Genomic DNA, 25,504 nt, shown 5'->3' on the forward strand with positions numbered 1-25,504 from the left:
ACTCAATAAACTTTGGAAACACTATATAATGAAAGCAGGATTTAGGCATGACGAGCAGAGATTTATCTAACAAAGTAGAGGGTCTAAAAAGCAATTTAAGAGATGAATTAAGATGCCAGCTCTGAGGAATTCCCTGGTGGCACAGTAGTTAAGAATCTGCCTGCCAATGCAGGGGACACGGGTTTGAGCCCTGGTTCAGGAAGATCCCACATGCTGCAGAGCAACTAAGCCCATGCACCACAACTACTGAGTCTGCACGCCACAACTACTGAGCCTGCATGCCACAACTACTGAAGCCCACGCGCCTAGAGCCCGTGCTCCACAAGAGAAGCCACCGCAATGAGAAGCCTGCGCACCGCAACGAACAGTAGCCCCCACTCACCGCAACTAGAGAAAGCCCGTGTGCAGCAACGAAGACCCAGCGCAGCCAAAAATAAAATGAATAAATAAATAAAAGCAATCATTAATTAAAAAAAGGGAACAATTCTTTTTTTAAAAATTTATTTATTTATTTTCGGTTGTGTTGGGTCTTCATTGCTGCACGCGGGCTTTCTCTAGCTGAGGCGAGCAGGGGCTACTCTTTGTTGCGGTGCGCAGGCTTCTCATTGCGGTGGCTTCTCTTGTTGTGGAGCACGGGCCCTAGGCACGAGGGCTTCAGTAGTTGTGGCACATGGGCTCAGTAGTTGTGGCTCATGGGTTCTAGAGCGCAGGCTCAGTAGTTGTGGCACATGGGCTTAGCTGCTCCGTGGCATGTGGGATCTTCCCGGACCAGGGCTCGAACCCGTGTCCCCTGCATTGGCAGGCAGAGTCTTAACCACTGCGCCACCAGGGAAGCCTGGGAACAACTCTTTAAAAAAAAAAAAAAAAGATGCCAGCTCTGAAACCTTTAAATAGTTCTATTATTAAGGTAAATGCATTCTGGGAAAGTTGACTAATGCAGGATCATGCTCCTAGTTTGTGCCCACTAAATTATTAATTCATTTTGATGACAGGTTTTATTAGAAATTATTGCCTGCAACACTTACATATTTATAACATATTTTTAGCAGAATAATTTGCATATATAAAGTTATGCATAAGTGCAACCAATAACAGTTTATTACAGAGTCATTGGGCTTATATTTACTCATTCATGTATGCATTTATTCATTAATCTGCTAGTGACTAATTGAGTGGATACTTTATTTCAAGGACCCTGTTGGGCACACCTGGTTTCTGTCTTCAAGGTGCTTAGAGTACAGGGGAGGAGACAGAGCTGTAGGTAAATTGTGCCTGGATAGGTGTAGAGTGGACACTGGTGCACTGGCAGGTCCCCCCTTCAAGACTGAGACACTTTGCTCCCATGTATAGGGAGTGTGTTAATGTTAAAGGCTCATAGATGAGTCCACCTTGGGAATTGCCCTTGACTGTTGGGAGCTGCTTCCTCCAAGGTTATGTCCTCTAAGGCTGGGACAGTCCACATCCCATGACTGGGCAATGACTGGTCATTGAGAGGGTACAATGGCCAGCCTCCTTGCCGCCACTGGTGCTGGCACTGACGGGTTGCCCCAGCCCTCAGGTCCTGGTGGGATCAGCTGAGGCCTCTGCTGCAATTGCATCACAGTGCAACTCCTTACTTTGCCCAGTCTTGCTTTGCTCACTTCCCTATAGGCATTGTTCCTGAGAACACTGTGTAAAAAACTCTACGTGCAGGTCTCAATTTCTGATCTCTTTTACAGGGAATCCACCTAAGACAAGGTGTAACTTAGAAAACTCTAATCAGGAAAAGTCAGGTTCACAAAGTTGCCAGAGCCTGCTTTCCAGTTAGAAGACACCAGTCACCTTGGAGCAAGTCTTTGTTTGGAGAAGAATCACCTGGATCGTTTCCCCACTTTGTGTAAATGTAGGAAAGAAGGTACCCTTTGCTCTGGAGAAAGAAAGTTATAGAATATTCTTTGTAGCATGAGAAAGCCTGGCCCTCTCAAGTGTCATGATGTATAGGGCCAGTTTGCTGGGGAGAAAGGATATTTTGCATAGGAGACCAGGAGCCTCCTGGGAAGGGAGGCATAGAGAATTGGACCCTCTCCCTTGTGAGGTTCAATGTTATTATAACCTCTCTGATAAATGGGATGGTCCCTACTGAGGTCCCCTGGTGAGAGAGGAGGAAAAGGCTTCAGCGAGGAACTTACCAGGAGCAAAGGGGGAGTCCCTGGGAAGCCCCTCATGTCCCAGCCAGCCTGGTAGGGAGGGTAAGCTTTGAGAGAAAGAGAAAACACAAGATTGTAAGTTAAAGAGCCAGAGAAACATTTTAACTGAGGACAACACTGAAGGAATGAAGTCATCTTTTCTCAGAGGACTGCTTGGCCAATGAGGAATATTAACTTGCAAGACCATCATCTCAAACACCGTTTTACAAAGCCAACTTTCACTAGCAACCCTGTAGGGTAGTAACAGAATCAGCCACATGGAAAATAGGGGCATACCAGGACACTGATGAGGATTTCCTGTTGCCTTTTTCAAATGTGGGTGACCGGAGTTCCCAGTAACTGGCTAAGGGAGGCTGTGAGCAATTTAACACTCAGAAGAGACGTGATTGTATAGGTACTTTAATCTGGTGAAAGGGGCCATGCAGGGCACAAAAAATTCCCAAACATTATGAGTTGTACTTTAAGGAGGAATGACTACTGTCAGGGAGGAAGCCTTCCCAGAGGTGAGCTAAGCGAGGTCTTGCAGGCTGAGTGAGATTCTGAGGGTAGATGATGAGATGCGGACATTGGTCAGAAGAGCATCTGAGACTTCCCAGGACAAAAGCACCAAGGAGAGAAGGCACACTGTCTCCTGTAAACAACCTGCGTAGATCTGGAGCCCAGGAGGCACTGAAGGAGGAACTGCAGGTTGGGTGAGACAGTCAAAGGCCCTAGAAGCCAGGATAAGACATTGAAACATGCCCAGGTTACCAAATCTTGTCGAGAAGAGCTGGAATTCCTGATTTTTATCAGACAGACCCAGAGTTTTTTCAGTTGGCAATTTTTCCAAATTGAAAAAAAAAACAAACAACCATTGTGGGAGCTAAAACAAAACATCCTTAGAGGAGGCCACGGGCCTCTAGTTTGTAACTTCTGCTAAACTGAAGGGAGCTTTTAGACAGAAAAGTGGAGAGATCAGACTGGCATATTAAAAGTTCACTCTTGGCAGTATGATTAGAGAGAGTAAGAGACTTGACAGGAAGACTGGTTAACCCAACAACAAATATTTTGAGACTTCTGTGTATGGCGAGAACTAGAGTCACAACAGTGGGTTGTGGACCTGAGCTTGGTGTGGGAGACCAATCTCAGCAGCAAATACACAAACGTGTAATTAGGCACAGTTACAAATGTGTGATTATTCCAGGGAAGAAAAGGGGAGGGCCTAAATCGTGGGGAAATATGGAAGAGAACACATCAAAGAGACATTTGGAAAGTTTGGTAACAACTTTAGACAGGGAAAAGAGAAAAAGGGAGTTTCAAGGTCTTACTTGGGTGAGTGGGTAGATGCTATTTTAGAAAGAAGCATAAAAACGATCACGGGGAACTTTGCCACTACTGAGAGTTCTATAAACAGAGTAAGTATGGTTTAGACAGACAGGGCAAAAGAATGAGAGCTAAGACCTATATTTTCATTTTTATCCTGAGGCTTCCAAAATGTCATATTTGCTTGTTTCTGAAGATAATACCTGCCCTGCTTATCTCACAAAGCACTTGGATTAGTCAGGGTTCTCCAGAGAAACAAAACCAGCAAGAGTAGAGAGAGAGAGAGGAGAGATTCATTGATTTAGTTAGTATAAGGAACTGGCTCATTCAGTTATGGAGGCTGACCAGTCCTCAGGTCTGCAGTCGGCAAGCTGAGGACCCAGGACAGCGGATGGTGTATTTCTAGTTCCAAAGCCAGCAGGTTCAAAGCCCAAGAAGAGGTGATGTTCAAGTCCAAATGCAGGGGAAAAACTGGCGTTCCATGTCCAAGGCAGTCAGGGAGAGGAGTTCCCTCTTAGTTGAGGGAGAGTCAGCCTTTTTGTTCTATTCAGGCCTTCAAGTGTTAATTTCATCCAGAGACACCCCCATAGAAGCACCCAGAATAACGTCTGACTACATGTCTAGGCACCCTCTGACCTAGTCAAGTTGACACATAAATTAACCGTCACAGAACCTTTGAGTATAAAATGAAATAATTGAAAAGAAACTACCTTAGGTAAGTCAAGGGCCATACATATATATGTAGTAAGTAGAAAAAAAATTCATTGTCTATAATGTATATGTTGCGTATTCTCTGTTTGCCCCTCCTGCCCTATGCCTGGCAGGCTGGTCTCCGTCTACTGTAGTATCTGGACTCCCTGACGCTCTGGTTTCTGGTTGGGAGGTACAGCAATAGGTTGAGAGTAAGAGGAAAGAAAGACTGGGTGGGCAGGGCATTTGTTTCCCCATTCCCTCTTTGTCCCACTTGTGACTCAGCCTCCGCTGGCATCTCCTCTTCCTTTGACTGCAGCTTCCTCCCCTACCCCATCAGGCCTAGGGGTGCTAACAGCTTCTCTCCGCTTGCATCTCTGGGTGCTTCTCCATCCCTTATGGGGCTCTTACCCCTGCCAAAGAGCAAGCATCTAGGTGCTGTATTGATAATGTTAACATTAAATTCATATCTAAGCTCTCAGAGGAAATTCTTGTCAATTCTATTTCTAATCTCAAATCAATTTCTTGCCATCTTTTTTCATTTAACTTAATAATGACGGCTTTAACATGAACATGTGTTTGACTCTCAAGAAACCGTCATATGTACAGGGAAGAGTGAGCTGCCCACTGAAGGGAATGCATGATGCTTAGGGATGGAGGGAGAGCTGTTTCTGGATCCAGGTGATATTCAAAGACAGCAAAGCAACTGAGAACTGTACTCATTTGAATAATCAGAACTTCTTCAACTACTGGGTCACTTCTTCCTTGGGGTAGGGGCTGAGTACAGGCCCTACCCCAAGGAAGGGCCTTTCCTTCCTTGATGGTGACATTCTTGGGCTGCTCCAGCCATAGCATGAGGTCAGGGTCTCAGCTGGCTCCTTTAGGGCCTTGAGGACCACCTTGCACATGCGCGCCTGATCCTGAGGACAGGCAGCTGTGTGCGGGAGGTGGCAGGAGGTGTGACAAGCCTGAGCTACCGAGCCGCCCACTGGCCAGGAGAACTGAGCCTGTGACAGATCGGTAGATCCGTCTGTGACACCAAGTATGGCACCAGGAACTGCAGCTCTGCGCCGAAGGGTGCTGTCTTCTTGCCCTGTTTCTTGCCACCTTCACTGCCAGTGCCCTAGCTCATGCCACTATCTTCTCCCCACTGGGTGACTGCAGTGGCCTCCTAACTGGACTTGATGCTCCTGTGCTGGGTATTTCCCTTGGTCTTCAGGATACCCTTCTAAGCTCTTCTCTACGATATGGGGTTGGGATAATGCAAACGAAATCTCCCCACCTCCCAGCTAGCTGGCTTCCTGTTAGGTTCTGCAATGTGAGGCATTAAAAGGAGAAAGAAAAGTGGAGGGGAAGGAGAAGGGACTTCTTCTTTCCTGATTTTCACTTCCTGCTTTTCGGCATTGCTCCGGTAGCAGCATATAACTGGCCCCAGCTTCCAGAGACTTTGAGTGCTCCCAGCATGCCCCAGCTGCCAACAGTCAACAGTCAGGCCCCACTGCCTCACCTGTGGAGCTGTTGCCCCGGCAGGGCGGGCAGGGAGGTCCCCTTGGTGGAAGCCCGATAGCCAGCACTTCCTCCTCAGAGGTCTGAGCAGGGCAAGCCTTCCTTCAGAGATCCAAGCACCAGCCCCCTGGGCCCCTCTGCCAAGCTCCTAGTACAGGTAATACCACCTGTTCTCCAGCCTTAGGAGGCAGGAGTTTCTTCTTGCAAGTATTAATCCCTGGATTACTGCCTTCTTCCTTTTTTTCTTTTCCTTTTCCTCTTTCAGCCTTCTAATGCCTGTGAAAGCAATTCTTTATAGTAAAGCCCCTCTACTTGAAGTAACGTGTTTTGATTTCTGTTTCTGGCTGGTCGCTGGCTGATACCCCTTCTTATCTATTTTCCACTTAGTAGCCAGTTATCTTTTGAAAATGTGCTTCAGATTGCATCACACCCCTGCTGTACTAGTCAAGATGCTTGCTTCCAAACCACAGAAACCAGCACTGGTTGACATTTAAACAGAAGAAGAATTTACTGAAAGTGACTGTGGAACTCAGAGCATAAAGAACAAGGCTTGCACAGTGAAGCTCCTGGAACGGTTTATTGAGGATGTGGCCCCTGATTCCTTTTCACAGGACACTTACGGGCATCCAGGTGCCAGTAGACATTGGTCACCATATGCTGGACTCTGCTGCCCTTGCACACTCATCCCCATGCACTCCTGACTGTACCACTGTCACCTTAATAATTTCTAATTGACCTTGAATCTTTGAGACATGCCCTCACGCTTCAAAGTCCCAGGTAGGAGCATCAGCTGGCCTTGTGTATGCCACAGAAGAGGAGAGGAAATACTTTCTCTTGCCTTCGATTTCTATAAGCCTTGGAACTAGGACCCTGCCTCCCATTAGTTTTGTGATTCCCCAAAATAAGAAGGGCTTTTGAATGCTGGCCAGCCAGTGACAAATGTCTGCCATACTGCCTAAAACCCTCCAATAGCTTCCCCTATCTCTTAGAGTAAAATCCCCAAATCTGGCTTTCACGCCACCAAACTTTCTGACCTCACCTCATGTCACTCTCCTTTGCTTCATGTACCAGTCCCATGGAGTTTCTGTCTGTCCCTTGAACATGCCACACTCATTCCGACCCCAAGGAATCACTGTTCCCTCAGCCTGGAAGACCCTTTCCTGCTCTTCTCAAGGAACTTCCTTCTCACTTCCGAGTCTCAGCTCAAATATCTCTTCCTCGGTGAAACCTTCCTAAAAGAGCCTCCACCGCACACGTCTTTCCTTTGTAGCGTTTGTTTGTACCTGATATTTTCTTGTGTGTTTAATTATCTGCCTCCTCTCTCCTTGTCTGTCAATTGCTGCAGTATCCCAGCACCTGGGAGAGCATCTGGCTCAGAGCAGGTGCTGCATGTTTGTTGAATGAATGGATGGACGGATGGCCCAATTTTGTTTATTATAGAATTCTACCTGATTAAAAAAAAAGCAAAACAATTTTGTGATGGAAGAAACAGCAAATAGGATTACATGAAAGCTTTTTAAAATAATTAACTTTTTGACATTTCTTATGGAAGTTTTACTAAGGAGTTAGGGCTCTGAGGTGAGCCCTAAGAGGCTGTTTTGACCTTCTGGAGAAGCTGTAGGTTTCCTTCTAATGGCTGCCAGCTGGGAGTCCTCCATTTTGTGAATTAAAGCAGAAGGTAAAGTTTAGGTAAGGAAAACCACAAAGCACACCACATCTTACTGAGTATGAAAGAAGCCATATAGTATAATTGTTATAGTCTTGGGTGTATGATAGACCTGAGTTTTACTCTCATGTCTGATTCCTATTAGCTGTGTGTTTGCTGGCTCTGCCACTTCTAGCTGTGTGACCCTGGGCAAGTCACTGAACTTCTCTTTGCTTCAACCCTATATCATAGGGTTGTTGTGAGGATTGAAATGGGTCAATATATACAAACCACTTAGAAGAGTGTCTGGCATTTAGTTAGCTTTGATAAAGCATACTATAAGCATAAGCTGTTATTATAGTTAGAATCGTGTTTGTCTGTGATAAAAGAAATTTTAACAAGATAGAAGTTTATTTATCTTTCACACAAGTCAGAGATAGGCAGCCCAGGGTGGGTACAGCAGTTCTGCGGTCATCAGAGAACAAAGTTCCTTCTTTCTCCACCACCATCTAATACATGCCTTATATCTTCAAAGTCCAAGATGGCTATTGAAGCTCCTGTCACCACATCTGCATTTCAGGCATCAGGAAGAAGGAATGGAGAAGGACCTTATGGCAGAGTCAATACTCTTTACAGAATCTTCCCCAAAGTCCCACATAGTACTCCATTTGCGTCTCATTGACCAGAATGTAGGCACATGATCACACCTAGCTGCAAGGGGCACTGGGAAGTGCAGCTTTTTCATTGGATGCATTACCACCCCAAATAAAGCTGGCATTGTGTTACTAAAGAAAGGGAAAAGGGATATTGCACCTTGTGCAAATTATTTAACTTCTCCAAATTTTAGTTTTGTCATTTGTAAAATGGGAACAATGGTTCATACCTCATACAACTCTCTGGAAGTTTATATGAAATAAAGTCTAAAAACTACTAGCACAGTGCCCAACGCATACTAAATAAAGATTAGCTGTTATGAGAAGGAAAAAAATATATCTCTGAATACTTTTAAAAATAAGCTAGATAAAACCAAATGGCACAAAAAGAAGAAAAAAATATCCCTGCCAAAAAAGTACTGATTAACTTCAGAAAGAAACCTACTCCACCTGCAGGTTTCTTCCACCTTTTCATGGCTTTGGCCCTCTTTTTCTGAACTGATTCTCAGCTGACAAAGTTCCAGTTTTAAATATCGCATCACACTGCTTTGCTACTAACAAAGGGCCACTGTGTCTGGGTGGGGACATCCCAAACTCACTCTCCTAAATCTTTCTGGTTTCACCCACCGTCCAACTTCTGTCCATCTGCGTCCAGTATTATAGACCAGTGGATTGCGAACCTGGCTGATCCTAAAAATCACTCACTTGCAGAGTTCTGTAAAAATACAGACTCTCGGTCCCCACCCCAGCAATCAATCCAAAAAACTTCTATATCTGCCTCACCTGTGTCAAACTGACCCTGGGTTTTTTTGGACTAAACGACTCAGCAACTTGAACATTTACATAATACAAGGGAATGTAGTTTGAAACATAAACATGGTTTGAATGCTACTAGGAGCCAGGCACTGTTCTAAGCACTTTGCATGGACTAACTCATGTAGGTACTATTATTCCCCTTTATACAATCAGGAAACAGTCACAGAGAGGATAAGCAACTTGCTCAAGGTCACACAGCTAATAAATGGGGGAACTGGGAGTGGGGATTCAAGCCCAGGCACTCTGGCTTCTGAGAGTCTGTGCACTTAACCTTTATCCTCCACCACCCTCCCATCTCCCAGGTTCGTATTAAACAGTCATGGCACTTCAATACATATTATGGAAAAATTTGAACAGACTTCCTCCTAGCGTCTATCAGTAAATCGCAAGAAATTCTAATTCATGATCATTTATCCTCCCAAGCACGTGGGTCACAGATAAGCCTGATATAACAGTATTTCAAGGCAGCCATCCATCAAAAATGGTGTTGACAGGGCTTCTCTGGTGACGCAGTGGTTAAGAATCCGCCTGCCAATGCAGGGGACACAGGTTCCAGCCCTGGTCCGGGAAGATCCCACATGCTGTGGAGCAGCTGAGCCTGTGCACCACAACTACTGAGCCTGCACTCTAGGGCCTGCAAGCCACAACTACTGAAGCCCATGCACCTAGAGCCCGTGCTCCGCAACAAGAGAAACTACCACAATGAGAAACCCGTGCACTGCAACGAAGAGTAGCCCCTGCTCGCCACAACTAGAGAAAGCCCACGCACAGCAACAAAGACCCAACACAGCCAAAAATAAATAAATAAAATTTTTTAAAAAATGGCCTTGACAATGTTCACTGCAGCTCTATTTACAATAGCCAGGACATGGAAGCAAGCTAAGTGTCCATTGACAGATGAATGGATAAAGAAGATGTGGCACATATATACAATGGAATATTACTCAGCCATAAAAAGAAACGAAATTGAGTTATTTGTAGTAAGGTGGATGGACCTAGAGGCTGTCATACAGAGTGAAGTCAGAAAGAGAAAAACAAATACCCATGCTAACATGTATATATGGAATCTAAAAAAAAAAAGTTCTGAAGAACCTAGGGGCAGGACAGGAATAAAGACAGAGATGTAGAGAATGGACTTGAGGATACAGGGAGGGGGAAGGGTAAGCTGGGACGAAGTGAGAGAGTGGCGTGGACAAATATACACTACCAAACGTAAAATAGATAGCTAGTGGGAAGCAGCCGCATAGCACAGGGAGATCAGCTCAGTGCTTTGTGTCTACCTAGAGGGGTGGTACAGGGAGGGTGGGAGGGAGACGCAAGAGGGAAGGGATATGGGGATAGATGTATACATATAGCTGATTCACTTTGTCATAAGCAGAAACTAACACACCATTGTAAAGCAATTATACTCCAATAAAGATGTTGTTTTAAAAAATGGTGTTGAAACTATATTTTTATATGGTATATGTTCACTATGACCGATACTCTTTATGTGAAGAAATATATCCACACACATATATATACACATACTGCGTATGACTATAGAAAGTCTGGGAGAAAACACAGCCAGGTGTGACAGTTAATTCTGCGTGGTAACATCACTCTTTAATTTATCTGAAATAAGCATTTGAATTTTATTTAATAGAAAAATTGTGAAAATTTACATATTTTGAAGCAAAAGCAATGGAAGACAATGACTATATCCCGTCTGTTTTCTCAGAGAGTCTTACGAGCTCTTCATTTTAACGTTCCTCCTATAAGACCCTTTAAAAGGAAATCTGATGGAAGTATGGGATTACAGGTGTGTTTGCATGGTGGCGGAGCTATTGGTTTCAGAGTCTAGCAGATACAGGTTTAAATCCCAGCTGTAAAGCTTCCTGGCGGAGACACAGATATAAGACAGGTCACCGATTGGTCCATCCTCACTCAGGCATCTGTGTAAAGGTCCAGGGGCCGAGGCATTTCGCAGAGCTGAGCACATATATACAGTGGGTGATATAAGGTAGCAGCTGTGCCGAGCAAGCGGCTGTCATCATCAGAACATAACTCGGAATTGTTAAATGCCAATCACAAACCCAGCACGTTTTTTGGCTCATAATAAAGATTGTAAATAAATTACTACTTAGAGTTGAGAATCCACTTTTGTGAAGAGATCCGAGGAAAGGGAAAGGTCAGGCTGCCCTCGGGAATCCAGCTGAAGTTGGTTTAAGGTATTGTTTCTAGTTCAATGCATGTATGTTACGTGGGACAGGCAATCCCTCTAAGCCTTGGCCTACCAGCTTCTGAACTTTCTGTTTTCCAAAACACAGATTTCTGTGTGGTCATACCCTGTTGTTCCTTTCTGCTGCCTCTGTGGTCGGCTGCTTCCATCGTACCCCTGGCCGTGCCCACCTCTTGTGCATCGCTGGAGACTCCTAAGCCCTTCCCTCCTCACTCTGCTTCCATCTGGCTGCCTTCCCTGCAGCACTGCTAAACCTGCTGTCTCAGAGGTTAGGGTGACATCCTTATTGCCATATCCAGGGTTCAGCCTAATCTTTCTGGACCTTCTTGATTCATTGTCACTCTCGCCATGGGTCCAGGTACCTTCCTTTCAGTCTACAAACATGCCCCAATCTCCGGTAGCCTTAAAAAATAATAAGAAAATGGGGCTTCCCTGGTGGCACAGTGGTTGAGAGTCCGCCTGCCGATGCAGGGGCCACAGGCTCGTGCCCCAGTCCAGGAAGATCCCACATGCCGCGGAGCGGCTGGGCCCGTGAGCCATGGCCACTGATCCTGCGCGTCTGGAGCCTGTGCTCCACAACAGGAGAGGCCACAACAGTGAGAGGCCCGCGTACCGCAAAAAAAAAAAACATATTACTAAAAATCTTCCAGATACATGTTAACTATTTTTTAAAAACATATTTATTTATTTATTTGGCTGCGCCGGGTCTTAGTTGTGGCATGTGGGATCTTTTAGTTGTGGCATGCAGGATCTAGTTCCCTGACCAGAGATCGAACCCTGGCCCCCTGCATTGGGAACATGGACGGAGTCTTAGCCACTGGACCATCAGGGAAGTCCCAACTATTTGCTTTTATGCTAGAAAAATGAGAAAGAAAAAATGTGTTTTCAAAACCTTAGGAGAAATTCAGAACATTCTCTGCAGGCTGATATAGATTCCCACAGGCACCGTTTATTATCTACTTGTGGGCATCTCCTTTGCAAGCTGACTATTACTTTCAAGCACAGAACCCAAAGAATGTCTGCATTTTTGGTATCTTTGTGATCATTGCTTTTGCCTCTGACATTAGTAATTACTAAGAGAGATTCACCATTCCTAGAACCAGTTATTGCCTAAAAAATAAGAGGCACTGAGCAGTAGTACCAATAATTAAGTTTTAAAGAATCAGAATCTTCTTCTTTCTTTTTAAATAGATAATGTATTCATATAGTCCAACATTCAAAAGATCAGAGTGTACAATAAAAATTTTTCTTCTGCTTTGTCCTTTAAGAGATCTTCTGTTTATACAAAAGAATACGTATACATATGCATTTTTTCCTACTGCCTGCTTTTTTCTAGATCCCACTATACACCCTATCTTGCACCTAGCTTTTTTCACCTAACAATCTATTTTCACCTAACAAACAATACATAAAGAAAATTTCTCACTTTATTTGTTACATTATATAGATATACCACAATTTATTTAACCACTTCCCTACTCATGGACATATAGGTTGCTTCCAATATTTTGAAATTCAAACAGTGTTGTAAGGAATAACCTTACTTACATCATTTTGCACATGTGCCAGAATATCTGTGGCATAAATTCCTAGAAGTGGATTAGCTGAGCCAAAGGGTATGTTCACTTGTGATTTTGTTAGCTACGGCCAATGTTCTTTCTAGGGAGGTTGTTGTAGCAATTCGCCCTCCCACCAGCTTCCTTGCATCTCCACCAACAGTGTCAGCTGACTTCCTAGGCTTTGCCAATTTGGAAGGTGACGAATAACATCTCCATGGATTCAAGCTTGCATTTTTCTTATCATGAGTATGGTTGCACTTTTTTTTTTTTAAGTCCTCAGTGCTATTTATACATTCCTCTCTCTCCGTATAAAATAATGACAACAACAACAATAATGATAGCAAACACTTATGGAGTGGCTTACATCTCCCACGTATATTACAGACAGCTCATTCATGCCTCTCAGCAGTTCTGTGTTGTAGGGACTGTTACGATCCCCAAATTACAAATGGGGAGACTGAGGCTTGGAGAGTGGAAGGGGCTGGCCCCAGAGTCTCATAGCAGCAAGCAGCAGGGCCAGGGCTTGAACCCAGGCTTCTGACCACAAAGCCCCTGTTCTTAAACACAAGGCAGCTTCACCTACTACCTAACAAACGCAACAAAAGTAGAGACCTTGGGGCACTGACTCTCAGATTACCTCCCTGAGATTCCAAAGAAGTCAGAGATGAGGCACCGACTGGAGCCTCCCGAAATGCAGCCACGAGAGCTGAGTAAGCGGGCAACTGCGTGGACACTAGTTCACAAATAGCAACCTCAGGCCTACAGGTAAGGAAGAAGTGAAGTTCATCCAGTCAGCAAATACTTACTGAACATCTACTGTGTGCCTGGCAGTGTTCCAGGCACTCAGACACAGCAGCGAACAAAACAAACCAGGTCCCTGTTCTCATAAAACTTACGTCAGACAATAAATAAACAAGAAAAAAAAAAGGATAGTAATAAGTACTATGCGGCGAGTTAAAACCGTGTGATCTGGTAAAGAGGGGCTATCTTGGATTGGTCAGTTGGCGAAGGCTTCTCTAAAGGAAGTGCCAGTTACACTGAGAAATAAATGGTATATGGGGGAAGCAGCTATTGAAGTTCGGGGGAAGAGCATTTCAGACAGAGGAACAGCCAGTGCAAAGGTGCCAGGTTGGGAGCAAGCTGGTGTATCTGCAGACGGGAGAGCCTAGAGGCAGGGGGAGGCGAGGCTCTGGCAGAGGCGGGGGTGACAGGTGTGACCAGATCTCACCTCAGGGCTCTCTGGATCAGGAAAGAAAACTTGGCTTATACTGTGTCCAGTGGGAAGCTATGAGAGGTTTAAACTGGTGGGTGGGTGGGGGCTGGGGAGAGGAGGGTGTGTTTGTGTGTGACATAATCTGATTTAATTGTTTTTGAAAACAATCACTCTGGCTGCTAGGAGGAGAGCAGATTATGGTGCAGTGAGAGAGTAAGGACGGAGACCAGTTGGAGGCTATTGAGGGAGCTTGGACCAGAGATCACAAAGCCTTAGACCACATGAGTACTACTCAAACTTATTTTTTTTAAAAATGGTTACGATGGTACATTTATTTTATTTTAATTAATTTTGGGGGGCGCACCGTGCAGCTTGTGGGATCTTAGTTCCCAGACCAGGGATTGAACCAGGGGCCACGTCAGTGAAAGCGCTGAGCCCTAACCACCGGACCACCAAGGAAGTCCCAGTACCACTCAAATTTTAGAAGGCATCAGAATTCTCTGGAGGGTCCCATCCTCAGAGTTTCTGATTCCGGAGAAGGCTCCAAGATTTCTGCATTTCTAACAAGCTCCCAGGTGACACTGATGCTGCTGGTCTGCCAATGGCACATTGAGTAGCATTGGACTAGACTGGAGATGGAAGAAGTGGATAGATTTCAATATATTTTGGAAGCAGAGTCAACAGGATTTACTGATGGATTGATTGCGTCTGGGGGACAAGTGAAAGAGAAGAATCAAGATGACTTGGGGTTTTGGTTAAGCAACGGAGGAAACAATTACAGGCATATACTGAGAGTAGAAAATAGAAGGAGGGGCAGATGGAAGGGGAGAAAAACAAGAGTTCTGTTTTCGGCATGTGAAGTTTGAGAGGCCTGTGAGGCATCCAAACGTTTCCACCGGGTGGTGAGTTCTGGTGTTGGAGCGAAAGGTGAGGACTGGGTAGACCTCAGCATAAAGATGAAATTTAAAGTGATGGGACTGGATGAGATGGGCCAGGGAGAGATTGGACTTGGGGAAGAGAAGGAGCAGGGAACTTAGCTCTGGGCATCCAACACCTAGAGATCAGGAAAAGCAGAGGGATCAGTGGGCAGGAGGACAACCCAGAGACTTAACGTCGTTCACGCCAGGGGCAGAAAGCCTTTTAGGAATAACGGAATGGTCAGCAATGGGGCTGGAAGCAAGGTGTGGTATGAGAGATCCAGAGAACAGAGGAGAGCACCCTCTGGGCAAAGAAAAGAACCAGCAAAAGTGACTGAGGAACTTCAGAATCTGTAGCTCTTTGTATCCTCAGATGGATCCTTCGAGAGTTGTGATTAACAATCAACTCAAAGCAAAAGGCCCCATGCTTTTATTTTTGGGAAAGTAGAGAAGTGAAGAAACGTCAGATATATTACAGCTGTCTCTCCAGCCAGCCTCCTGTCCTGGAGGGGTGGTGCCTTTGAGGAGGGAAAGAAACAGACTGAGTTCCGGGAACTGGGCCTGGAAAGGAGAATGTAAGTAGGAAGATGTCTTGGGATTCCAATATGACCATAGATGGCTTCTCAAACAGACAGGCTGTACCATTCTGGAAACTTCTCTACTTCCACCTCAAAGAAACAAGCATCCCTTCTCCCATCCGAGAGCGGTTCTTCAGCCAGTGTTTGCGAGCCCTGGCTCCAGTGGCTGTCTCCTCCCTCGTCTGTATTTTGATGGCTTCCTCTAGCCTGGCTCCTTCCCCTCAGACTACAATAATGCCACTCCAACCTAAAAGAAAGCTCTGTTCCTCCACCCTTCCTCCCCTGCAGCTACTGCTTTCATTGCTTTTACCCCAAACTTCCTACACCAATGCTCATGCTTCCTCACTTTCTTTCTCGTCTGCACCCACTGGAATTTGGCTTGGGTCCCTGCCACTGTCTCCAAAGCCATGGCCACGTCCTAGTCATCCAACCTAGGGCCTGCTCCCCCAGGCCCTTACCTCAGGCCATCTCCCTGCTGCATTCGCACAATGGCCACACACTCCTTCTGGAAACTCTGGCATCCTCCTCTCGCCAGCCCACACAGTGCTCTCCCTTCCCTCAGTGTGGTCTCGGGGGGCCACTACTCTGCGTTCTGTAACTGGTGGTCGCATCTCCTTCTCTGCCCTCTCCCGGATGATCTCCTCCAGACCCTTCCACCATCTCCTGGCTGTGATCTGATGACTGATGACAACTTACACTGGTATTTCCAGCTGCCCATGTGAGACTTTCTTCAGGCACGTAAAAGATGTCCAAAATAAAACCTAGATCCACAGTTTGCACTTAATAAATGGATATTAAGTACATGTTTACTGAACGAACTGTTTTCTCCTTGCCCACTCCTGCCTCCTACATGTTAAAGAGAAAACAATAAACAACAAACCAAACACAGATACGTCTTCCCCTTCTGTCTGGACTAGTGGAATCACCTCACACCCTCCTCTCTCATACATCTAATTGCTCACATGATCTTGATTCTATCTCCAAAATGTTTCTGGGATCATTCCTCTTTTCTCCTTTCCGTCCCTACTATGTTGCAATTATCCTCTTCCCAGCTGCCTAACAGTAGCCTAACTCAGTGGTTCTCAAAGCTGGCTACACGTTAGAATCACCTGGGAGATTTTGAAAATCCTCACACCCAGCCTCCACCCCAGATTAATTCAATCGGAATGTCTGAAGGTGAAGCTGGAGCACTGGTATTTCTAAAAAGCTCTACAGATAATCATAACATGCAGTCAGGTAAGAGAACCACAGATAGTTTCCTTCGCCAGTATCCAGTATTTCCCTCCCTACCACCACCCACCAATCAGATCTGATCTTAACATTCTTCTGCTGTAAAACTTCAGATGACTTCCTATGTCTTACAGCAGGATTCTTAACTTGGAATCCAGTTTTAAAGGATCTGTAAACCCCATTAAATTGTATGCAAAATCTAGTATGTATGGAGAAGACTCCTCCATTCTCAAAGGAGTGTGATTCAAGAAAGGTAAAGGACTATTAGCTGGGTAGTAGTTAATAGTGATTCAACACTTACTGTGTGCCAGGCACTGTGCTAAGCACTTTACATATACCAGCTTGTTAACATTCAAAACTAACCCGTCAGTATGAGCATTACCCCCATTTTACAGATGATGGTTAAGCAACGTCCCCAAGTCAACAAACCCTTGGAGTCTGGACTTACTTGTAACTGGAGCTACTCTTTACCACCTCCCTGGTTTGCGGGACCATCCCACACCCTTTAGTGGAGCAAAAAAGGCCTCCTCTATCTGCCTAATTAGAGGCACCCCTTGTCCCCCAGCAGGCTCCAGCCGCCCACTCCTCTCCACTCTCTCGCCCATGCCTCTGTCCCCCTTCAGGCTGTAACCACTCCCTGGAATGTCCTCCCTGCACTTCCCTGCCATGTAAAATCCTAGTTACACTTCAGGGCACAGTACAAATGTCCCCTGCAATTCTCTGAAACCCTCTCTCCTCTCTGACACTTTCCTAGAAGACACTGATTACGGTGCTTTCAGCATTGGATGATAGATAGTGGTGTTGACGTCTCTCCCCTGCCAGGCAGTTCTTTGAGGGAAAGGACTGCTTCTTGTTCACCTGCAGCTCCCCAACATCTTGCAGTGCCCTGGTCCACGGGGGGGGGGGGGGGGGGGGGGCTCAATGAACATTTGCTGAAAAATAACACAATTTAAGTGTCCTTTCTACTTACTAGGGAGTACCCAGGTTCTAAATACAGGGAGTAGGCCTTTGTCTTGTGAGAATGACGTTGGGGAGGTTCTTATGTTGCCAGGATGTCCCTACCGATCTCATCGGGTTATTGTTAAGATTAGATGAAATAATTCTTTAGAAGCACTTGCATTGTTAAACACACTATGAAAAAGAAGGCCTGATTATTAACTAATTCTCTGCTCACGTCCAGTGGCTAACGGACCATTATGAATGCCAGGAAATACAGATTTAACAGCCACCAGCTATATGCCTTAAAAAAAATGTCTGTCATCACATTGGCATCTCCTGCTCCGAAAAAAACAATTTCCTCATTGCTGTGGCATTCTGCACAGCTGAAAGAGCCACACCAGTAATGCCCGATTGAATTAATACTTACTATAAATTAGTTTTATAAAACATGTCTCAAGTGTCTTGAGAGGTTCAAAGAAAATTGCTTTTTACAGGGGTGAGGGAAAAAGGCATCAGAAGTGCAGTTCTGCATATGTGGACTATTATGAAGCTTCCTGATTTTGGTGGTATCCTACTGAGGGAACCCTAAAATAGAGCACTTGGGAATGAATGAGATAAAATTGGTCTTTTAATGAAAATTATCAAATTGTGTCAAATTCATGAGGTTTGATCCTAATTTTGAATGTTCTCATACTTTCTAAGCACTCTTAAAGGTTACCCTAGCTTGCCCCACTTGCTAATGAAAGACTGGGATATTTCATTTGTGGGGAGTGATTTCCAAGCCCAATTCTACAGGCTAGTGGCAGAGAAAATTGTTAAACTGATGTTAGCATAATATACCAAGCATAATAAAGTGTGAGTCATTTGGCAACTCACCAAAAAAAGAAAGAAAGAAAGAAGAAAGAAAATTTGAAATTTTAAAGTCTACAAGGAACGGATGAAAGGAGACCTCACCTGAGTCCCCATCAATGGACAGCTATATCTAAAAACTTTATACTGTGTCTATAAGTCTGTGCTCACATGCATGTACTCAAAGTAGAATATTAAAAGAAAGCCTCAAATTGTAGGCAAGGATCGGAAAGACCCTACCAACTCCTGACCTCATCTAATTCTTCTTAGACAAGAGTATGACGAATGTAATAGTTAAGAGTTCTGGCTTGGATGAACCGGTTTGCAGGGCAGAAATAGAGACACAGATGTAGAGAACAAACGTATGGACACCAAGGGGGGAAAGCGGGGGGAGGGGTGGTGATGGTGGTGGAATGAACTGGGAGATTGGGATTGACATGTATACACTGATGTGTATAAAATTAATGACTAATAAGGACCTGCTGTATAAAAAAATTAAATTAAATAAAATTCAAAAATTCAAAAAAATAAAATTTAAAAGATCATTATTACTGGAAAAAAAAAAGAGTTCTGGCTTGGAAGTCAAACTGTTGGGTTTCAGTCCCACTTCTTTTTTTTTTTTAATAAATTTATTTATTTTATTTATTTATCTTTGGCTGTGTTGGGTCTTCATTGCTACACGTGGGCTTTCTCTAGTTGTGGCGAGCGGGGGCTTCTCTTGTTGCGGAGCACGGGCTCTAGGCATGTGAGCTTCAGTAGTTGTGGCACGTGGGCTCAGTAGTTGTGGTGCACAGGCTTAGTTGCTCCGTGGCATGTGGGATCTATCCCGGACCGGGTCTCGAACCCGTGTCCCCTGCATTGGCAGGCAGATTCTTAACCACTGCGCCACCAGGGAAGCCCTCCACTTCTACTTCTGATGGCAGTAGAGATCTCTATTTGTCCTGTAGTAACCATTCTCCCTTTCTTCCCTGAATTTTTAATGGACATGTGGCCAAGGTGAAGACTACATTTCCTAGCGTCCTTTGCAGTAAGGTATAGCTATGTGACCACATTCTGGCCAATGGACTGTGAACATAACTTCCAAGTCATCCCCTTAAAAGGGGCAGGTTTCCCCTCCATTTACGTTCTTCCTCTGTTGAAATACAGAAGTAACATTGCTCCTTGCTCCATCTTTGACATGGAGGAATAGGGTACCCCCTCTGATAAGGCAGAGCAACATGAAAGAGGCCTGGTCCCCAACAAGGTTGAGCTACCTTATCAGCCCCAGCCAGCTCAGGATGAGACTGACATGAGAGAGAATTAAATGTCTCTCTTGTCTAAGTCATTGTTACTTTGGGCCTTGTTAGTAGCAAAATTGATATCCTACTAGAGTAACTGTGATTAAAAAGCAAGTTACTTGGGGCTTCCCTGATAGCGCAGTGGTTAGGAATCCACCTGCTGGTGCAGGGAACACGGGTTTGAGCCCTGGTCCGGGAAGATCCCACATGCTGCGGAGCAACTAAGCCCGTGCACCACAACTGCTGAGCCTGTGCTCTAGAGCCCGCGAGCCACAACTACTGAGCCCGTGCACCACAACCACTGAAGCCCACGTGCCTAGAGCCCATGCTCTGCAACAAACGAGGCCACCGCAATGAGAGGGCTGCACGCACCGCAGCAAAGAGCAGCCCCTGCTCCCTGCAACTAGAGAATGCCCGCAGGCAGCAACGAAGACCCAATGCAGCCAATTAATTAATTAATTAATTAATTAAGTTTTTTTAAAAAAGCAAGTTACTTAACTTCTATGGACTTCAGTTTTCTCATCTGTAAAATACGGAAAATACAATGACAACAAGAAAAACAATAACAAAAATACCTTCCTCATAGGGATAGGGCATGTCAATTGATTAGATGAGTTTCTGGCTCATGGTGAGTACTCATAAGTGTTAGCTATGATTACTAAAGTAAAATTATCGAATGCCTATTATATGTACGGCATGATCGTAGCCTCTAGTAGTTGTAAGTTCATCCTCTATACAGCCTTCCTCTTCTCATTGGTATATGAATATCTTTGTTCAACTACTAAACACTATTATAATTATATTTGGTGTGTATCAGTTGTATCCCCTGAGTATCGCATGGTATATTTTTTTAAACAGCTATTCTGTGTAGATTTCAGAGTATGACTTTCATTAGTTACGATCCAGAAGAAGCTCAAAGTTAATCATGAAGGGTGGTATGTATAGACTCGAGGGAATTCAGTGATAGGCAGCTTTGAGATTCCATTAAAATCAGGATTTATGTTTATAATAGGAAGCTGAGAGGTCACACGGATAAGCTCAATATATTCAGAGCTGATTTCCTCTCCCAGGCCCTCCCCAAACTCAATCCTCCTCCTTTATTATTACAATCCACTTTAACCACCAAAAAGAACTCAGCCCTAAGCACTGAAATCAAAAACCTGTATGTGTCCCCAAGCCCTCGGGGCTGAGCTGCTTCTGGTGTGTGAAGCGATGCAATGCTCCTCCCAAAGGCACTCATGTTTGCAACCTGCAAAGAACTTTCTGGAAGGAAACAGTGAGACCTAGGGCCTCTCTTTATAATATAAAAGTTAATATAATATCCCGGCTGGACTTGGGCTGAGGTTGGCTGGTGGGAAAGAACAGAAATGTCCCCCAGGGGACTCAGGGTCAGAGTGGGGTTCTGTTCTGGACAGCTGACTCTGGGAGCAGTACCAGAGCTGGTGCCCTGTGGTCCAGCCACTTGACTCCATGGGTGAGCCCAGGGAAAATGGCTAAGAGTGTGGGGTCCTCTTGGCTGTGGAGTGGTCACATCTAAGCATCGCACAGGGCATCGCCCTCCTCAGCCTGAGACTGGGAGCCTCAGCGATGCCTCATTTTCTACTGTGTTCAGGGTCTGGCCTAGACTGCTGTGGCTGGCTGGCATTCGTGCCTCAGTTTCTGCAGTAGGTCCAGGGATGAATGGAGCCTCCTGAGGAGATGAGGCCTCCCCACTAGATGACTTTCTGCTTGGGGCCCTTATACCTTTAGCCACTGCAGAGGAGAAGGGCTTATCAGTAGACATAATGGTAACCAGGACTGACTCCTTAAGACCCAATGAGCTCCCCTGGGGTTTTGTAAACGTATTCTAAGAAGGAACCCCAAAAAGAAAAGGAAATAAAAGGAGGAAGGGAAGAATGTATCATCATATTTGCTTGAATGCACATTTTTAAATATCTCTGGAAGGATACATAAGAAACTAGAAACAGTGGTTACCCTTTGCAGGTCCGGGTGGGAATTGAGCAGATGGGAGAGAAGTGAGAGGAACACTCTTCACTGTCTTCCTATCCTGTCTTGAATTTTGAAGCATCTGTGAAACTGAAGTCAAAAAATAAAATAGAATAAATTAAAATAATAGTAAAGTAAAACGATGTCTTCAGATAATGTAGGGAGGCTGAGCAAGGATGCCTAGAGAAGAGAAAGGAGGAGGGAAGCAGCTACAGACCCCATTCCCATTGCAAGTCTGGGGTTCCCACAGCTTTGTCACAAGAAGGGGGCGTGGGAGGACCGGCTGTCTTTCAGCTCTGCAGAGCCAAAAAGAGAGGTGACCTCATTTTGGACCTCGAGCTAGTAAAATAGCTACAATTATTATCTTGTCTCTGCTGCCTCTGAAATGGCCCTTGCGTCTGGGCTTTCTTCATCTCTCACCTTGGTTTCTCTGACAACCTTCCAGCTGGCTTCCTTGTGCCAAGCTTCTAATCCCTCAAATCCAACCACCAATCTTTAAATTTTTTTGCGGAAACGAAAACCTGATTGTGCCCCTCCAGGAGCCCTCCGTGGTTAACGTCCTCCCGCAGTTGCCCATGGAGCACATGGTAACACCTAAATTCCTTCTATATTCTTTCAGGATCTTGCCACTCTCCCACTTACCCTGCTCTACCCACACCTGGCTGCTTGTGGATTTCTGGATGGCCCATCATGTCATGCTTTGTGGCTTTCCATATGCCATCCCTTCCCCCTGAAGTCCCTCTTTGTGTTTTGTCGCCCTGGACAACTCCATTCTTCTGTCAGGATTTGGTTGAAATGTCATCCTGTCTCTGTGACCCATGATGGCCCCTCTTCGTGCCCCCAATCCTGACCCCGGTCACCCCAGAACACATTGAACACATGACTATTAACATTTACTTTAATCTATTTGTATTATTTCTACATTTTTATCAGACTCTCAGCCTCCTGAGAGCAGGAGTTATGCCTTATTCTTCTTTGTATTTCCAGTAGATGGAAGAAACTGGGGTTATAAATGGATGAAAATTTTGTTCGGAATTAAATCCTCAGGATTGGCCACAGAGAAGAACTGTTAAGGTACCCTGAGGTTAAGCTTGCCTTCCAGAATTCTGTAAAGTTGGCTCTGTCCCTGTCTAAATGATGAAGCTTAAACACTGCAATTGGCTCCGTCCCTGACTAAACAATGATTGGAGTTTAAACTCTAACCAAATAAATCCTTAGCTCACTTTTTTTTTTAATGCTTAAGTATTGAAGGAGATGTGGCCTTATATCAAGGAACAGAGTGGTTTTATGTACTGTGTGAATGCTCTGAAAGTCAGGACATGTCTCATTCCTTAGTAACAGCACAGTGATACTGTAGCAACAGGTAGGGTCCAATAGCAACCATGTGTGGACAGATTCACTTTGGGGGAACTCCAAGGAGTAGACTAGTGGTGTTTTCAGTTCCAGCTGGGAGAGCCAAGTGTGGTTCTCACATGGTACTCCTCTCTGTAGCGTAGTTATGGTGACTGTCAATGGAATTATAAACTGCTGAGATGAAACCCCACAGAACTTTTTATATACTTTTTTTTTTGGTGATTTTTTTAAATGGTACTAAAATATACATAACAAAATTTATCATTTTAACCATTTAAAAGGTATAGTTCAATGGCGTTAAGTACATTTGCAATGTTGTGTAACCACTATCCATTTCCAGAACTTGTTCATCACCCCAAACAGAAACTCTGTCCTCATTGAACTTTCCGTTCATCTCCCCCTCCAGCTCCCAATAACCTTCATTCTACTTTCTGTCTCTATGAATTGGCCGATGCTAGGTACCTCATACAGGTAGAATCATATAATATTTGTCCTTTTGTGTTTGACTTATTTCACTTAGCATAATGTTTCCAATGTTCATCCATGTTTTAGCATGTGTCAGAACTTCATTCCTTTTTATGGCTGAATAATATTCCATCATATGGGTATACCACAATTTGTTCATCCATTCATGCATTGATAGACATTGTTTCCACGTTTTAGCTATTGTGAATAATGCTGCTATGAAAATGGTGTACAAGTATTTGAGTCCTTGCTGTCAATTCTTTGGGGTATATACCTAGAAGTGCAATTGCTGTACAATATGGTAATTCTATGTTTACCTTTTTGAGGAGCTGCCAAACTATTTTCCACAGCAGCTGCACCAGTTTACATTCCCACAAACAATGCACAAGTGTTCTTTCTTTCTTTCTTTCTTTTTTTTTTGCGGTACACGGGCCTCTCACTGTTGTGGCCTCTCCTGTTGCGGAGCACAGGCTCTGGACGCGCAGGCTCAGCGGCCATGGCTCACGGGCCCAGCCACTCTGCAGCATGTGGATCTTCCCGGACCGGGACACGAACCCTTGTCCCCTGCATTGGCAGGCGGACTCTCAACCACTGCGCCACCAGGGAAGCCCAAGTGTTCTTTCTTTATATCCTTGCCAAGGCTTGTTATTTCCCTTTTTTTTTTTTTTTTTTTTTTTGGTTATAGCCATCCTAATGGGTTTGGTAGTTTTGATTTGCATTTCCCTAATGACGAGTGATGCTGAGCACCTTTTCATGTGCTCATTGGCTCCTTGCATATCTTTTTTGAAGAAATATCCAAATCCTTTGCTCATTTTTTTAATTGGGTGTTTATTTTTTTCTTGCTGAGTTGTAAGAGTCCCTTATACATTCTGGATATTAATCCCTTTCAGATATATGATTTGCAAATATCTTTGCAAAATTTTAAGATTTCATCCAAAAGAAAGTAGTAATGTTATACTTAGTAGCCATCAAAGTGGTGATGCCCAGGCTTTCCAATGCTAAAATGAAAGCTCTGTTACCAGCCAGGCAATACATTTCCCTCCTGTCAGCACCTCAGAAATGGGGGCAAGCAACCAACAGCAACAGGTGGCAAGAATGAGAGCTCAGCAAGGTCAGGGTGGGAGGGGAAGGATGACCAGAGCTGGAGTCTTGTTTTAGGAACTCAGAGGGTCAAGGGAACAACCTGGGTTCTCCCTCCCTGTGCCCCCTGCTGCCATGGATGTTGACTGGGAAGTCTCTTCTGACTCCTTCTAGAGCCTAGTCAGAAACATCCCTTACTGAATTTGCCACCTGGGGGCACCCCTCTCCCCTGCCTCACCTCCCCACCTTGTTCCCCAGTCAGGAGTCATGCAGTTATTTTAGGCCAAGCTTTCTTTTCACTTTGCTTCTGGGGCCTCATTCATTCAAGGCTGACAATGGAGCTGGTAATGAGACAGCTGAAAGTCCCTGTCTCTCCCAAATAGAGTTGCAGTTAAGAACAAGGGCTCAGGTGTCAGGTGTAGTATCATTTTTTTTTTTGGCTGCACTGTGTGGATTGCAGAATCTTAGTTCGCCGACCAGGGATTGAACCCCAGGTCATGGCAGTGAAAGTGCCAAGTCATAACCACTGAAATGCCAGGGAATTCCCAGTAGCGGCATGTTTGAGCTCAGTTTTTGAAGAAACTGGCTGCATTCGAATCCTGGATCCTCCGTTTACGAGCGCTGTGATCTTGGGAAATCACATCTCTGTGCCTCATTTTTTTCATCTGCCAAAGGGGGATAATAATAGGATCTACATCAGAGGGCCAAGGTGAGGATTAAATGACAAAGTTCCTGGAATGTGCTTAGACCAGGGATGGCACATTGTGAGGGCTTAATAAGCATTAGTTATTATTATCTTCACTCCCTCCAACGTTCCTCTTAAGCTCTGGAATTGGCACTTTCCTGTGAGTGACACTAAATGTTGTTCCTCCTGTGAATTTCTGCTCTGCACCTGTCCCGGATGGCTGACTGCATGTTCTACGAATAGGTGATGATGCTGCCAAAGGGGTCCGGGACTCACCACCGATGACATTAGAAACTGAGTCACAGTGCCCAGGTACAAAGCGAGAGAAGAGGGTGTCCCAGGGAAGGTGAATCA

General features: G+C 44.8%; 1 pseudogene across 1 annotated transcript in view; it reads right to left on the reverse strand.

The window, feature by feature from the left end:
* Nucleotides 1–2,168: 2,168 nt before the first annotated feature.
* The window catches only part of LOC307175974 (large ribosomal subunit protein eL8-like), a 39,258-nt pseudogene continuing 15,922 nt past the window's right edge, over nucleotides 2,169–25,504 (reverse strand). Inside the window, exons 4-5 of the transcript XR_013831787.1 lie at nucleotides 21,556–21,657; nucleotides 2,169–2,233 (exon numbers count right to left, since the gene is read on the reverse strand). The product of XR_013831787.1 is annotated as a large ribosomal subunit protein eL8-like (transcript). The remainder of the gene's footprint in view (nucleotides 2,234–21,555; nucleotides 21,658–25,504) is intronic.

Source organism: Stenella coeruleoalba (assembly GCF_951394435.1).
Source record: "Stenella coeruleoalba genome assembly, chromosome: 17".
NCBI classification, from domain to species: domain Eukaryota; kingdom Metazoa; phylum Chordata; class Mammalia; order Artiodactyla; family Delphinidae; genus Stenella; species Stenella coeruleoalba.